The following is a 17,416-nucleotide window of genomic DNA, read 5'->3' on the forward strand; positions in this document are numbered from 1 at the left end:
CCTGAACGGGTCTCCTAACTTTTTGGAGCAGTAGGCAGTGTCCAGATCCTCAGAGTGGCTTGTGCATCCCAGTAAATTCTGCAATGTTAAGTTCTTATTTATGGACTAGCAGGCTCTCAGGCTTGCTGTTGTTAAAATTCTCAGTCCCATATCTTATGGCAACATTTCTACTTTATATGAATGCATGTAGCCAGTGGCTGTTAAGGAAAAGGGAATGAGGAAATTTCACACATCACTAAGAATAATATAAATGGTGCAGTGACTTTCCAAAATGGCAAGATACTACTTAGAAGCGTGACACGGGAACTGGTTACAGTTGGGCAAGAGACTTAAGGAGAGCAAGCTGCATTTCTGTATGATACATAATTGATCAGTCTGACATATCAGAGGACAACGATTTATAACAGAAAGGCAGGAACAATAACAAGGAAGGAATAGGGCAGACAGGAATTTAAAATGGCTGTTTAAAAGCAATAACCTTGCTGCTAGGTATGGTCTGAGTGGTTTAAAAAAATGTTGTGCAACTTTCTGGAAACTACATTGCCCAGTACTTACTCACAAATGAAAACTGTTTCTTGCAGCTTGTGTAATTAGGATAGATGAGGTAATTGAACTGTCTTCCACTTAAACATGCTGTATATTATATCATGTATGATTCTGTAAGAGAAGCAAGGCTTACAAGGAGACAGAATCCATTTTTTAAGCCAAATTGTATCATTAGGGAAATGAGAAGCCGTCAGGCTCCAGGCTCTTTCAGAGAGACATGACTCTGTTGGACTCTGAACTCAAAATCTTGGCACGGTCCCTCAAATATTCCCTCTGCCTAACAACCTTCAGATCACAATCACCACCACCACCAGCGCCTTTTCATGAGGTCCCACTTTGCTTTGCATCACCTGAAAAATTACTGTCTTTTCAAGGTGTGCCAAGTGATGCTAGCTGAATACACCATTGCCACACACAGTCTACTTACAGTATCAGAAGACCAAAACTCATCGGTGGCCCATGCTTAGAGTAATTCACTTCCAAAGTTAGCTAATTTTAATATAAACTGTTTTGCATGAAGACTCAAGGGACTCMAACTGCACAGAAGGAACGCTTCCCTTTTACAGATTACTGCTATTTTTTGGCAGTAACAAACAAAGAGGTATCTTAAAACAGTCTTCTCTTTCATTCCTTCTCTGGAACCTGAACAATAGGAACTGTGATAAAAGCAACTTCCAGTTACAATAAATACATTGTTCCAGTTTAATTAATGTTTTCCCAATACAATTGGTGTGTAAGAGGTCAGAGAAACAGAAAATTGTATACTATAAAGATCACGCTGTCAGGTAGCACGTTAAAAATATTAAAAATGTTTTCCATTGCTGTTCCACAACACATCCTGAGATTGGACTAGCAGGGTAGCACGTGCAACAACCAATTCTTTATAAAGGRGAAGCTGAACCCTGTAATCTCTTTATCATCCTGTCAGTGAGTTAATGGTCATTACCATGAACAGATTCTTATTTTATCAAGCAAGTCAAGGCATCATTGGTGCTTTTCATATGATAATAATGATGTTTTACACCACAATTAAAATCAGTACAAATTTTGCAGCTTTGCTATAGGTAGGCTTAGCTGCAGCCTTTCAACTTGCAAATACCACATTAGAAGTCTTATCAGAGATGTCACACTAGTGGAGCACACAATTCTTTTTATGATCATTCTTTTTCTCTCATTCCCTCCCCTCCAAAAACAGCACAAAAGCTTAGAGTTAGAAACATTAAAGAAACTATTAGGTAAGGCTGCAGGGCAGGTTTAGCTCAGTTGGTTTGAGCATGGTGCTGCTACTGCCAAGGTCACAGGTTCAATCCCYGTATGGGGCTATGCTGAGGGTTGGACTAGCTGATCCCCAGAGGTCCCTACCATTCTATGAAATCTATGCTAGCATTACGTAATGCTGCTACCCCAAGCAGTGCAAGGGAGCTTCACAAAAGACTTACCGTGTGTTTTCCCCCAAATTCCAATATATGCTGCTTTTCTTTATCAGCACTAAAAATATTCTAACAAACATCCTCATGTCAACAGTTAAACATTTTTAAAACAAAAATCTTCCACTGTTTTGCAATACTGGGCTTCCAACTCCCCTCCCCCAACGAACAATCACCAACACTGTTAATTTATTTTTTGAAAATATTTTATCTGTCCAAACAAGCATAGAAATCAGTTTTCATTGAACTTAGGTCATGAACTCAAGAGTTATACTTTTTATTTTTACTTTTTTTTTTAGATTAAAGATATCCTTACTCATTAAAGCTGGGTGGGGGTGGTTTCTTTCTAAAGGATGCTTCTAATCTTGCTGCTGAACAAAAAATAAATCAAGAATTGGACTGCAGCTTAATGTGTGCACATGTAAAACAGAACTGAGACTGTGCAGTRTAGTGTTGATCCCGAACTCTGGAAGGAATTAAAAGTTCAGTGATCTTCAAAAGGTGACTCCCTCAACCTCATGATTTTCAATCTGTGTGTTATCTCAGGACACCTCATGTACAGCAAAATGAAAACAGAAATAGCTGAGTCTCAAATCAACTTCTGCAATACTTCCCAGATAAGCATTTCTGTTTCTTTCTTTTTTWAAAAAAATTGTCAGAATCTACTGAACTGGGGAAGGGAGGGGCAGTACAAGGAAGAAATAGTATCCCTCAGAGAAGTACACCCAGCTCATATTCACAGCTTTGTTTTACTGTAGTCTTTTCCCAGGGCAGAAAACCCAAGAACTGTRCACTATATAAATCTGGTAAAAATAGATGGGAGTTGGCAGCACTGGGGGAGGGGGGAGGAAAAAAAGCACCCACAAAACCTGTTTCAACCTAATCAACTGCTAATAATCAGCAACCCAGCAGCTAGGAGCACCATCACCTTATTCTGCAGAGACCTTCAGCAACACGGCAGCTTCTGGGTTGAATGCCAATAGTTTCCATTTGTGCTAGCATTTCCTTGTGGAGTGCAGGGATGAAGAGCAGATAGTGACAAAAAAGTGAAGTCACACACTGGGGGCTCCTAATAATCAATATACATGAACATCTGTGTCACATCCACCCTGGGCCAAAAGCAAACCTCTGATCAGCGGAGAAAGGCTCTTTGCTGCAGTGCCGTTCTCGGCAGTTGTTCCTCTTGACAAAACTGTATTTAATTGGCATGAAACAAGGTACTGCCAGCCAGCTAAGACAAAACATTAACATCCTGTTTGGTAGTCTCCTACATTTAAAAGAAGTTGAAGTCAAGATTTTAAAGTGTGATTAATGATTTCTGGGTGCACAGTTTGAGTTACTTTGAAAAAATGCTCAGTTCAGCTTCTGGCAAAAAAAAATAAATAAATAAAAATCAGGCTCCTTTAACAGCTCTTAAGCTAAACCAGTCACAGGTTGAGATACCCAAATTCCTAGTTGTTGGGATTGCTGGCCAGAGGTTGTGGAGACATCCACCTTGGGAAAGAATTCAAGCCACAGCACACCACATCAAAACCCAGAGCCCTTGCCAGTTTGCTGTAAACCTTTGCGTAGCCAACCTCTGTGGGTGGGGTAGACGCGCAGTTGCAGAAGACAAAAAAAAATAAAAAAATAAAAAAAAGCAAGGTCTTTCCCTGGGCAGATGAGTAAGTTTCCATGAAGTAAGCAAGGGTGTGAACCAGCTCCAAAGCCACTGCCATGCTGCAGCTGCCCAGGCGCCTGCTGCTACGCTCCAGTAAGCATGAGGCATCTCACTGGTAGGAGCACACGCACGGGCGGCTAACGTCAGCGAGCGGAGGTGCCTCAAGCTCCCACCGAAGCGCGCCTGCCACCACCTTACGGCCAGCGTTCGCACTCGAGGTCCAGACGCAAGCTGGGCCGTTCCTCTGAAAGCACTACAGGCACCGAGACTTGCTCAGGCAAATCCTCCTGCAGCAGTTACAGAACTGCAGCGCTCAGCTGCCTGCGCCGGTCCTCTGCTGAGCAGTGCCGGGCTGACGGCACACGCTCGGGAGGGCAGCAGGCTGCCCGGCGGTGGGCTTTGCCGCTTTCTGCCGGGAACACTAGGCTTGAGAAGCGGAAGAAAGATGCGGACAGCTTACGGCAGCTGATACGCCATCAACAACTGCGAGGAACAGGTYCGAAACTGCCCTGGCTAGCACTTCTCATGTACTGCCAATCCCTTAAACATCATCTAAACACTGTTCCGTTAACGCCACAGCAACTACGACTTGGCCTTAATAGAGGCCAGGCCCTCTCTGTGCTCTAGACCTCGGCCTCCCAAAGCCRAGAACAGCCTTCGGCCTCCAGCTTAGCTTTCAGAGTAGCTCCTGCTCTGCGACCAATCAACAAGCGTTGATGGCCACCAACCACATCATCTAAGCTGCCAATCATTTTGGTTGAACACATTCAACAAGACAGCTATCCCCCAGGAAACTGCTCCTGCCAGYAACTCATAGCCTGTACTCACAGGCACAAATACAGGCACAAGCTAGGCCAAGCTAGTCCCAAGCGTCTGYTCGGTCACTTTGGCCTCTACCGCATTGCTTTCCTGAGGGACTGGGGGACCTGACGGATATGCACATTGCTGTGCCTGTAGAAGCGACAGAAATAAAGACTCATCTATTTTCTCACCAAGACAACAGGAAAATTAGTGTAAGAGACAGAGACAAACTRATCAGAGACAGCTCCATGAGCCTCTGTTTAAAGGCTGTTTGAATTTGCCCCTGCTGAAAGTAGATTTAAGGGCTTATATGACATCTAAGAATAGTTGTCTCAGTCCACTGTACTTCAGATTTCCCTCTTTCCTGACATCTAATATGCCCCCTGAACTGAACTCTGTATATAGGGGGACTTACAGGTTAGCTACACTGGTTTTACTGCTCTTGGGGATAAACCCTACACCAAAGATGTTGACAGCAAGAAGCATACAGGTCACTTCCTTTGTCCTAGCATTACCTAAGTAGCAAGACACAGCAGAATGAGGGTCATATTTTGTCAAAATACTCAGCTGCTTGGGGACCTCTGATGTGTTTACTACTCAGCCTTGAACACCTGAGCTAAATGGAATGAGTTTGTGTACTATGCACATAAGTTTCCACTATACCTTTCTAGATTACAAGTCACACAAAACACAGCCTCCTTCCCACACTCACACAAGATACACATTCAGAAAAAAAAATGCAATACTTCACATCCCTTTGCTAACCAAAGATGCAAATGAAATTGAGTTGGCAGACTATACCCTTTTATCAGTTCTATAAAGAATTTCCATGCAGAAAACGTTTTATGTGCTTACTGAATTCTTTCTTCCACAGTATGCTGTTATATTCTCAACTGGAAAAAAATTGTAATATTACACTAGCTATTTTCATGTATTATCCAAGAACTTTCACCATAGCTACAATACCTACATGCGCAGTTATCCACCAAAGAGAAACCTAAATTCTCTTGAATTACTGTTGCAGTGTTAAAGTCCATAAGCTGCCAAAGCATTCAGGAAGTTAATAGATTTGTTTATGGACTAGACAAGGCTTAATTAAATGAGGCAGCTCAGAAGAACAGTAAATCCTCTCTCCTCCTGTCTTTCCCTCCCCCTTTTTTCCTAGAATATCTTTCTTCTCGTGGAGAAACTCTTTCTCTTCTTCCTAATAATACCATCACGAATGACAGATATGTTATCAGTCATCAGTGGGATTTGACACATTCTTAATACCTGTCATGACAGCTCTGAAGTCTGCATGCTATCCCATTGTATTCCAAGGCATTTGCAGGAACTAATGGACACATCAAACAGCAGTCCCGGTATCAAGGCTCTGCTCTGTTGGACTGCTGAACGTTTGCAATATAGAGAAAGATGCTTAAAAAAACCTAATCTGCGATTATTCAAAGTTAGACACAGAATTGGTATACATAAAACATTACAAACGGCTTCTGTGTGTGCTCTACGCCTATCTATGTTCATCTCACACTAGGTTGGCCACTTTGGAGGCTATATTACTGTATGTTTATTGATAAGAATGCTTTAATGTTTAGGTAAAAGTATCAGTGGCAGTAAAGGTTAGATTAATAATTCAAGGTCTTCATTGAAGGACTCAAAGTACTATATTCATGTACAGCAATGCATTGCTGTGCACATACAGAATCACTCAGTTCTTAGGCTYGCTCCTTTACGTTCTTTTAATGGTGAACTCGACGCAGAAGTAAGGTGCAAGTTAAGGCTAGAACCACAGTTAACCTCAGAGGTGAGCATATGAATTAATATGAAGACAATGGGATTGTGAAGTGTGTCATTCAAAGTAATTTGAGGATTATATACCTCAAATTTTGGATTCTCAGTTTTATGAAACCACACATTGAACACCTGAAAGTAGCAGAAAGCATGAGTTTGCAAAGAGAGTGGAGGCAGATGGAGAGAGGAACTGTCCCTGATGGGGATGCAAGGAGGAGAAAGGAAAACCCAATGAGCAGTTTACACTCAGTGACAAGAATGAAGATAAAGTCTATGTAGGATACTCCGCAGCAGTTTCTGTATCAATCTATTCTTTATGCCTACTGATTTCTGTGGACCTCTTAATATAGGTACTTTTGTTTTTATTTGTTGAAGCCCCCAAAAGAATAAGCTGCGACAGAATGAGTTCYTTAGAGAGATCTCTAAATAGGAATATTTTCTTTTAAAAAAATCAAATATTATTTCAGGTGACTGGTCATATATGTGGAATATTTTTCAGGCATAGAAATAAAATAATTCCTTACTGTGACCTCTCTTTGGAGACTTAAACTTGAAGGAAATTTTCATAGTTTAGTTGAGTTGCTGCAAAACATTATATAGCCACAGTCTTTGCCAAAGCATATCAGCTGTGGATAGAAGTGTCTTGCCATTACTAAGTGCAATATCTTGTTGTTCTTGATATATTTACAGTTTTGCACAAGGCAAAAAAAAACCCCAAAAAACCAAAAACAAAACAAAACAAAACAAAACAACAAAAAAACACCAAAAAAACCTACACAGATTAGAGACAATGCAATCCTGTGCTTACAAAGTAGCATAAAGCCCTTTCAGCAAGGCAATTGTGTGAGTAGCATGCTGGAGTCAAAAGGAAGGATCCCATTAACATCAATAAGCCACGTAGAAGGTGTGGAGTAAGTAAGACAGGCAAAACATGTTCAGCAACCTAAATGACTGCATGTCCTTTGGCTGAAATTGTTAACCAATATGAAAGGTCTCATGGGATTTTTTCCATTTACAAGAGATTTATCACCACGCTTCTTTTATATATATTTATATATATRTATAGTGAGATTTTACTTAGGAAAGGCACAGAGCATTACCTACTTGCACCCGTAGCTGTTTAGGAAATAACAGCACCTTTGGGAGGAGAGAAATCCAAAGTCTTCCTCCTCAGGCTATGGCTTGACAATGCAGCAAACCCTGCTCTAGGGATATTCAGATCTAAAACATGGTAATATAGTGCTGATCAAATGTAAACTCATTTGAAGTACTTTCAGAAAAAGCTGAAAGGCTAARTTTGGATCGGTATGCTTTCATACCAGATCAGATGTTGTCTGTTCTTGAGCAGACAACATAAAAAACATAATGCAAACAGACTTGGCATCATACTTTCCAATCATGATCTTATGCCAGAGCCTGTTCCGGATCAAAGTTGCACTACTGGCTGATCCTGGGCTGCACAGATGCAGCATTAATGCTCATGGACCCAGAGCCTCATTGACAAGTCTTCCCAACAAACACTCTCTATTTTGGCGCCGCTCCAAGAAGCATTACCGCTTCTCCTGCTGTCTACACGTTCAGTTATTCCTTTCATGTACACTCTCAGCTGTAAGCAAATCAACATGTCAATCCCTTGGGACACATGGCTTAGCTTATATTTAAGACTTGCCATTCTGGTTTGTACTTTGGACATTGATTTCTATTGTCTCAGCTATCACTCAACAAAAGGGCATTTAATTGCTCTCTCATTAGTCTGGGGGGGAGGGGGAAGAACAACTTTTACCAGCCCTCTGATTGATGGCAGCCATTAACACCTTCCCRCACAATGCTGACTTATTAGAAGCTCGATTTACATGTGGAGCTCACTGGAACACCAGTGAACCAGATCTGCACCTACACTTGCCTTGAGAATGTTAAGAGACACATATCTCCACRTGATGCGAATTGGCCAAAATGCTTACGCTAGCCACCCATTTAAAGGAAAAAGGTGGAAGCTTAATGAAGTTTGGGGAAAGTTTCTGGAAAGAAGAAAAATAGGGAAGCTCAAAGATTTTGTTTCTGTCTTTAAACACTACCATGTAATTCATAAAACAGTTGCAAGAACTGGGAATTTCTTCACTGTGAGAGTGACGGAGCTCTGGGACAGGTTGCCCAGAGAGGTGGTGAAGTCTCCTTCCCTGGAGATATTCAAGGCTCGCCTGGATGCAACCCTGTCTACCATGCTGTAGGTGACCCTGCTGAGCAGGGGGGTTGGACTAGATGATCTCCAGAGGTCCCTTCCAACCTTACCGATTCTGTGATTCTATGAAAAACCAACCAAGCAACCTGAACTATACTTACTTATACAAAGGTAACACCAGGAAACACTTTACATCCACTATGTGTCAAAGTCCATTTGCTGAGGAATTCCATAAACTGTTTTTAACTCTTGGATGAGCATTTTCTGTTCTCTTTGTAACAGAGGAATTAGGAAAATTAATATTCATATTTACTTTCCTAAATGCTCCTTAGAACAATAAGCCTCATACTCTGGTATACTACTCTACTATCCAAACTGCTGACTGTAGGTTTTTAGTAGTCAATTCATTTTGCTAAAAAACACAGGGATGTTAATCTTACTTTCAAAGAAACAGATCTCAAGAAACGACTAGATTAGGGAAGGCTTCTTGCAACRGGAATACTACCTTTGATCAGTTCAGTTATGTGGAACTGGCAGTAATTTCAGTAAATGTCTAACACAGTTTAATGCAAGGTATTGACATGTCATTTGCATAATCTAAGACCAATCACGCTTTGAATATCAGACTTTCCAGTCAGACATATAAACAAGCTTAATAACTATCAAACACATTTTGGTGRATGTTTTTTTCTTTTTTGAAAAGAGTTGCCACTTGCGAGCTAGGTCACTGAACGCCGGCATTGAAACGCAACAGCATATGGCAAGAGGCACGTGAGCGCTTGCGGGGTCTCAGCTGTGGGAGTGCTGACCACTGCCTGGCACAGAGGCTTTCTGAAACCACACTAGCTATACCTGCAAAAAAGGACTTCTGACTACAGCTTCAGAACATACCCTGTATTATTCACTGATTTACATCACATTTATATTGTATAATATAACTGATTTAAACATCCATAGCAAAATTGCAAAAGAAAACTACTCTGTTACTCCATTTCAGTGAGTCTACACTTAKCTTAACATCCTCCACAGAAGACACGTTTGTTCCTTGTACATACTCATCTTCTCTGATCTGTATTTTAAATAAGCTTAAGTAGTGGCTGTTTTCATGCCTTCCTTACATGATTTTATGTATATAAATGAATGTGTGTAGGAGGGAATGTACCTTTTGTTTTACCACAACTCTCTTCATTTGTATCCATTCTACAGCTCACATGCGTGTGAAACTGTATTTCGACCCCTCCCTTTCCCAATAGCTTTTAAGAAGAAATAAAACTTTACATACACAACCAACCAGCCAAAAAAAAAAAAAATACCTCCCAAATTGGCATTCAGCCAGCCAAAAAAAAAAAAAAAAGACCTCCCAAATTGGCATTCAGCCAGTTATTAGCTAAACACTAAAGCACACTTGTTTTCTTAACTTTGCTCCTGGGAGCAAGCAAACTTCTCGGGAAATTTTATTTTCCTCTCCCATTGTTAGGTTTCTCTTCAGTGTTAGGCAGGAGACGTGCCTTTCTTTCCAGAAAGGCTAAGTGTTATCTTCCGAAAAGTAAGATCTACGGACAATTACTGGTAGCAAAAGGCTGAAATTTAAGCTGCATAGCTAATCCCAGAAAAATACCTCAAATTCCCTTCAAAACTCATACCAAACGGGCAATAGTGCATCAGATAGCAGCACTTCCAGAATGTCACCGATACCAAGTAAGCTGTCTAAATAGTTGTAAGCCAGTATGTGACTAAAAGACAGACCAAGGGCCATGTTTGTGTAACTCCTCTGTCAATCTTTGCTTCAGGTCTCACTGGACACATAAGCAGAAAGGAAATTCTTTGTAGGCAGCAGGGGCTTTACAAGCAGACTTCAGAGAGTCCCATCAGGCCAACACATGCTAATCAACATGGCTGGGTCCTCAAAAATAACTTTATTGAATCTATCTCATCCTCCTCAGAGACACAGTCGTATCTGCACACCTTCCAGATTCAGTTCAACCACACATCTGCTCAAAGCCCCCGTGGGAGACTCAGAATATAAGTGCAAAATTAGGGCAAGCGCTAGCGCGGCAGTAGGCCAAAGCATTTTGCTGGCAGAAGCACAAACCTGCTCTTCTAAGAGGCATTCCTTCTATAAATAGATTTATGAATACAGAACCTCTGCCAAGCTGTTCTTGCTTCTTTGCTTATTTTAATGCCTCTTGCAAGATCGGCTCCTAGAAGTTTTATCTCCATTAGTAGTAATAAACATTTATTATATGCTCCAGCAACATTTGAAAGTTTTGATGAATAGCAACAGTTCTGTCTAGAAAAGCAAAAATAATTTCCCATTTTAAAATCTCTAATGTATTTAAACAAACAAACAAAAAAAAAGCAAGCTCACCTGATATCAAAGAATTCACATGAAAATTCTGCMTGCACACCACTGCTTGGGAGAGGGCAGCTGACTTCTTCTGCTGAGGCTTCAGGAGGAGATGGGATGGTGTTGGTGTTTAATCTTCCAAACTGTTGTTCAGCTGAGCTCCAGTGGGCCCCAGGCGAGCCCCAGCGTCGCGTGGGTTGACCCTCTGTCTTCCCACCTGCAACAACAGGACACGTTCTCAGCTCCCTTGTTGCAGGAGTGATGCCACATTTCGTATTTGAGACATGCTGATGGCAGTTTACGCTGTCACGGTAACTTATATCACTCAAACTGCTAAAGAGTCAATGCAACCATYTTAAAGGAGAAAAGTCATCAAAGGTGGCATTACAGATAAGTATGATTCTGCCTTTTTCAAATCCAGGTACTCTTCCAATACAGTACATTTTGGGGACAGAGAAAGCACTAGAAAGCTATTTATAAAGCACTTACACATCCTAATGCTAGCTTGGATGGGCCACTTTTCTACAGGAAAATGGTAGACACATAACAAACTTATTCAAGCCTAATCCGTAAGAAGAACACTTCATGGTAAGAATTTGACTTCATTTGAGATAACCAAAACCCCACTACTAATATCAAATAGAGGCATTAACCAAGGACTTAAATTACCTTGTACTTTCATCTATTATCATTCTCTTGCATCTCCTTTTTTTCCCCTTTCCTTCCCAACATAGTTCACTCATCCATTTTCAAGGATGGAGGTCTAAATGAAGCCCTTTATCAAGGCTCAGTTTTCAAGAGCAATGTCACCTTGCAATTTCCCTTCACTTCAGACATTAACTTCTAAGGACATATTCTTGAAAAGCCTGTATCTGTACTTATTTCAACTTCCTTGGGAATAATTGAGTATAGAAAGTAAAATTCAGCCTGATGAAATTTTTATTTCCCTCTAAAAATAAAAGGGAATACATGGTAAATTCTCTCCCCAGCCTCCTCCTTTTTTTTTTTGTTCCTTTTAAAGGTGAAGACAAAGGAGACAAATTACATTTTGTTTTTCCCTATCAGAAGTTCTAAGAAATTCTAAGTTTTGAGTTATGCAAACTCTATGTTYGGAGCAATCTGATCTTACTGGCTGCACCCTAAGTGGACTACATGACCTCCAGAGGTCCCTTCCAAMCTGAATTATTCTTTGTTTGTCTCCAAAGGGATTCAAGATTAGCTKATAACTCTCATAAATTTAAGAAGTTTTTTTCATTGTTTACTGCCATTTTTACTCTATGCTTCTTCTCCAACACAGATTCCTTCAATGATTCAAATTTACGGGAATTTACATATAAGAACTCCTGAAAAGGCACTTCTAATCTTAAATCAGCTGAAGTATCTTCTTGCAAGTCATAAACTGAAGGGATTTAATGCAATTATGGAAAACCAGCTCAAAAAGAAAACTAAGAGAATGTATTCTAAGGTCTTACTTAGGTACAGAAGGGCTTAAAAAAAATGGTGATATGGGACTATAAAGACTGTTAGGCTAAGCATTTCGCTGGTTAGTGGATTTTTAGTTGAAAGCTGACTTTTCAAGGAGACCTCGGAAGGCAAACATCYTCCTGATTATTTTTCCTCCTGGATCCTTAAACACATGCATGTATGTTGTTTAATACTGAAGAAAATACTTGGGCAATGCAAAAAGCTCCYTTTCTGTTTCTCCATGTACCTGCTCCCATTAGAGAGGAATAGAGACATCAATTGATATGTGGCATATCCAGGGAATAAAAAGCAAGAATCTCACTCTTAAAACATCATAAAGCCAAGACAGCAAAATTAATAAATAAATACTCTTTTTCCCTCTCTGAGGTGAAGGAATGCCACATGGGATTGGAAAGTTCGAAAGTTAAATAATGGAGCCTTAGTTCTGTTGCTCTTCAAAGTCTAATACATCTGTCATTACTCTTCTCCTCTCCCTTTCACCTCTTCCAAAAACTTCAGATACTTTCTCTTTTAAGCCCAAAGGGCACATTGACTATCAAATTCTAACACTGTTAAGTCTGCAAGGGAACATGAGTGTAAAAAAAGACATTTCCTCAGAGTACCATAAGCATGAGACTACTGAGCAGAAATATACACATTCTTTCTTCTTTCATTTTAAAGAATGGTACCATACAGTTCATATTCTAATAAAATCATTTCAAATAAATATATTCCATCACCAGTTGGAATCACCAAAATCTGACCCTTCGCCTTAAACAGAAATCCCAAAGACTGAAAAGAGAGTTGCTAGAAAAGGAGGGCGTTTTCTTCAATACTTATCCATAGTTTGCTTAGAAGCTTAGAATAATAAATGGAGTAGATGAAATGCAAAGTCAAWTTTAATAGCCTGGAAAACAGTTGTACATGATGTGCAGCTGGCATGCAAGGCTGCTGCAAAGACATATTTTTGCACATGAAGTCCTAACAGSGGCATTCCCAATAATGCACAGTAAAAGACAATGCGCGGAGCAGAAATCAGTTCAGAAGTTAGCCCCCAGCAGCAGAGATAGGAAATTGTCTAGTTCACTTCTATAAAAGGAGGACAGCCTATATAGCACAAATCAAAACCCGGATCCATAATCCTTTAGGCTCAATTGGAAGTTCAGGAAGAGTATGAAATAATTATTTTTTGTGTCCAATGCCATTTTTCAAGTAAATTTAGGGAATAAGCACTGCTACATTTACAAACCACTCTCATCCATCCACCTTTCCCCCCCCCCCTTGTTAATGGTACAAAGTTGGCTGCAGATGCAACAAAAGCTGTCAGTGACTGCAAGGTGTCCTAAAGCAAGCCTGACCTATTAGTCCAGCTGGCTTGATGAAGGTCACTGACACTGCTAACACCTCTGACATTTTATAATCAATTGCCAGCATTTACAGAGGAGAAAATATTACTAGCGCTCAGCACACTTGGAAAGATGGAAAACTCTTTTCAATTAATCTTTAGCTTGCTCTCTCTGATGGCCAAAGAACAAAATGATRCGACCTAGCACAGCAAATACTAGTGAGATTGGTTTCCAGCATCCACTAYCATATTCTGTTTGTATTTAAACAATTATAGTTTAGCTGCCTTTTTCAAATAACTGCAATATGAATCACCATAGGGACAGCAGCAGAGAAACTGTCAAATACTTATAGCTGAAGAAAAAAAATCATTTAATTCTTAAAGCAACTGTGTCACCCAGCAAATTGCTGACAACACTGAATATTTAGTTTAGAAATCCAGTACTTTTTGTAACTTTTTTTTTTCTTGGAAGAAATACCGACCCTAACCTACCCCTTTGCTGCTGGTAAAGTCTGACTAAGCTCTTCCTGTACATTGCACATTCATCCTGTGCATGTTTTATAATCCAAAGCAGGAACAGAGATTGTTGCCTTTTAAAGTACTCTTGCTTCTGCTATTTAAGTGAGGACGGAGCACTAAGGAGAGAGATTTTAAAACAACACTTTGTGAGCAGTCCACAAGCAGATTTACAAACTGCTGCTGTGTCGGATGGGTTCGGCAGCTGGGAAGCCCCAGATTCRACAGCTCTGCCCTCGTTCAATGGTTTGACGCGATCATTTTGAATTAAAACTGAGCCTCAGGGAACAGGGGATCCCTAACTTAAAACCTCCTGAAGACCAACATTTCAGGCAGATTTCTGGTTCCTGAGCGCCCTTCTCATCCTGCGTCTCCTAATTCAGGCCGTCAGAGCCGGCTCTTTCTTTTCACGGGAGCTGGTTGCCTTGCAGTATAATGTTTGTGTCAAACACGGTCGCTAAAGGCACTCCAATTTTCACTAATAAGTGTCATTAGGAGAAGAAAAAAAATGGTTGTGTATTTGTCAGAGAAAAACCATTTCCTGATGTTCGGCACAGACAGGATAATGGTTGTGGGCAGCATCTTGGCCCAGCAGGCTCTGCTAGTAGGTGGTAAATGAGAGTGTTGAGGAGGGGACAGTTATTTTTCAAGGGGGGGGAGCAGGGGTCAGAGTCTGCGGAAGGAGGCACCCCAACAGCAAGAGATTTTTTGCATCCACGCTTGTGTCAGTCTAGGAGGAGGGAATCATTATGCAAGGCCAGCTGCAGGGGTGTGCGCTGCTGTCTGGAAAAATTAGAAGTCTAGCAATGAAACATAAAGAAGGGAGAAATGACAGAGTGAATGAAAACCTCATGATAAACCTACTTAGGTTCTCTCCTCTCTGGGGTGGAAGATAAAGTCTAATCTCTTTGGCACATATCCTGGCTGAGACTCAGACAAATGCGCGTGCACACATACATACACACACACACTCGCGCACAGCCCCGGAACGTGGAACGACAAGGTCCACCAAAACGATCAGTAACTGTACAGAGCACTAAGCAAGGCTCATTTTGGGGGGATTATTTAGCTACGTTCTCGGGAAAGATCACAGCAACTCTAAAATGCTTTTGATCCAGAGACTTCTCATCTGCCTTCGAAAGAAATCCTTCCCATTTGAATACTTGGGCGGGGGGGAGTGGTAGGGGAAAGGGACAGGAGAGATGACAGGGGTGCAGGACACTGAAGAGCAACAGGAAGAACTAAGGCTCTGTTATGTGGCTTAGGGAGTCATCCCGACTGGATATGGCATTTGTTTGCCTAAGAGGGTTCCTGGACGAGGCGGGCAGGTCGGCATCACTTCTTTTCCAATATAAGGTAGAGTTTCTTTTTCTGCTTCATTAACACAGTCTATGAAACCAAATACTTCAAATAYTTCTTCATTGTGCTTGCTAATAAAAACAAAATTGAGCCAGACTCTCAAGTCTTATTGRTATGGTCCAGCAAGGGAATATGAAGAGAGGGGGAAGGAAAAACAAAGGTCTTGCATATGCTCTCAAAAGCCCCTGGTTAAAATCCCATCCTTAAAACCTACATGGGGAAGTGTTGGGTAATTTTTCCTTCTGCCTGTCCTGACTACTAGTAAAGCCTCAGGGCTCATGAAATTCTTTCTAGCACACTAATGGCTTGGAATAGGCAGGACAGTATGAAACGGCAGCAGTCTGAAGAATAATTTCCCAGGGGAGAAGGGAAGGAGGCTGTCCCCTGACACGTCATTTCAAGTTACACACTCTGACTGATGGTGTTAGTTTTTTCAGGACAAGAAGAAATACATCTTGCCCAGCATGCCTACACTGTAAATTTTGCCATTGTATGTCCTTCAATATAAGCTCTTTTGGATCCAGTTTTATGAGAAAGTTTTGATCACTTAAGAGAATGAGAATTAGAAAGAAAAACTTCTACTGTACAATTCTTCCTTTCTACTATGTGCACACATTCAAAAACTTGGGGATTATTTCTGTCTTTTTAATACTTAGAAAAAGTTTTTTTTCTRAGACATCTCTTTCACAATATTTTTCCTAGCTGTATGATCTATCAAATGTAGCAAGAGATTTATGCTATCAGATTTCAGATTAGGATGCCACTGACCACATTCTTGACTACCTAGTGTGTTTTACAAACACTTATACCTGTACAGTKTGGGTCTAATGGGTTAAGAAAAATCCAGACCCTTGGAGAAAAAAAAATAGTTTGTGGAATTGAGATGTTGATACATTAACACTCTGCARGTGTAAATGGGGTACGGAAGTGAAAATTGGAACCTTCTGAAGAATTAAAATAAATGCAACTTACATACAAACATGGTAGCTCAAAGAACACAAAAYTGAAGGCTGATGCTTGCTCAAAGTTAAATGAAAAAGACACAGGAATAAAATACAAATKTTTTCAGTGAGAAAATTTTGTTGCTGGAAAATTCTTAAATTGCAAACCATATCATTGTCAAAGTGCAAAAAATACTTTTTACAGCAACACAGCTGCTTTTCATGTAKTTTTCTAAGGAAGGTAAGGACAGAYATGKGTAATATTAATAACAATTCAGGAAATATATTCATAGTAACATATCGAATATATTATGAAGAGAGGAGAAAGGAACATGGTTATCTGGCTTGAAAAAAGCACAGTGTCAAGTTAAATTCTATTTCAGTCTAAAGCATTTTAAGGAGGAAAAACCCTACATATCATCAGTTGTAAACTGAAATGCTAGCAAGGTTTTTGTCTGCCAACTGGTGGAGTATCAGCTATAAAGCCAGAGCGTGGGTTCTTCTTTCYGAAGATCTGTTTGCAAGGCTCTTGTAAATGGCATACAGAGAGTTTCTCATTTACTATTTCCAAAGGCAGATTATTTAAACTATTTCTTATTCAGTTACTTAATGGAAACTATTGTAACTGATGTTACAATAAAGCAGAGGTAACTTCACAAGGATGAGAACAGTACAGAAAGGCACCGCCAGTCCTGCTCTTTGGAAGTCACCGAGAAGGYACATTAAGCAGCCACACAAACAAATCTTCTACCAAAGCAAATAAGCAAAAGCAGTTGGTCAGCAAAAACAGCTTTCAGGGGGCACATAAATTAAAAAAGAAATTTAGCTTCCCTACCCCAAGACATATACACACAAAACTCTGTTCAGTAAAACTCTGCCTAAAACCTTAAACTACTACAGTTTGAGGGAAGAGGCAGGCTACTCTTCCAAACTTTCTGGGCTGAAGAATAAATAAACCTGATAGAAACTACACTTAATACAACCCAAGACTATAAACTTAATGAAAACCTACCCACTTTGCTATTTTATACAGATTATTAGAA

At 40.4% G+C, this 17,416-nt stretch overlaps 1 protein-coding gene across 1 annotated transcript in view; it reads right to left on the bottom strand.

The window, feature by feature from the left end:
- Positions 1-17,416, bottom strand: part of PLXNB2 (plexin B2) — a 256,257-nt gene that overhangs the window by 166,748 nt on the left and 72,093 nt on the right. Inside the window, exon 2 of the mRNA XM_085309906.1 lies at positions 10,770-10,965. The gene's annotated coding sequence lies outside the window, so the exon portion shown is untranslated. The remainder of the gene's footprint in view (positions 1-10,769; positions 10,966-17,416) is intronic.

Source organism: Rhea americana, unplaced genomic scaffold, assembly GCF_003343005.1.
Source record: "Rhea americana isolate MKP2758 unplaced genomic scaffold, rheAme1 scaffold_306, whole genome shotgun sequence".
Classification (NCBI taxonomy): Eukaryota; Metazoa; Chordata; class Aves; order Rheiformes; family Rheidae; genus Rhea; species Rhea americana.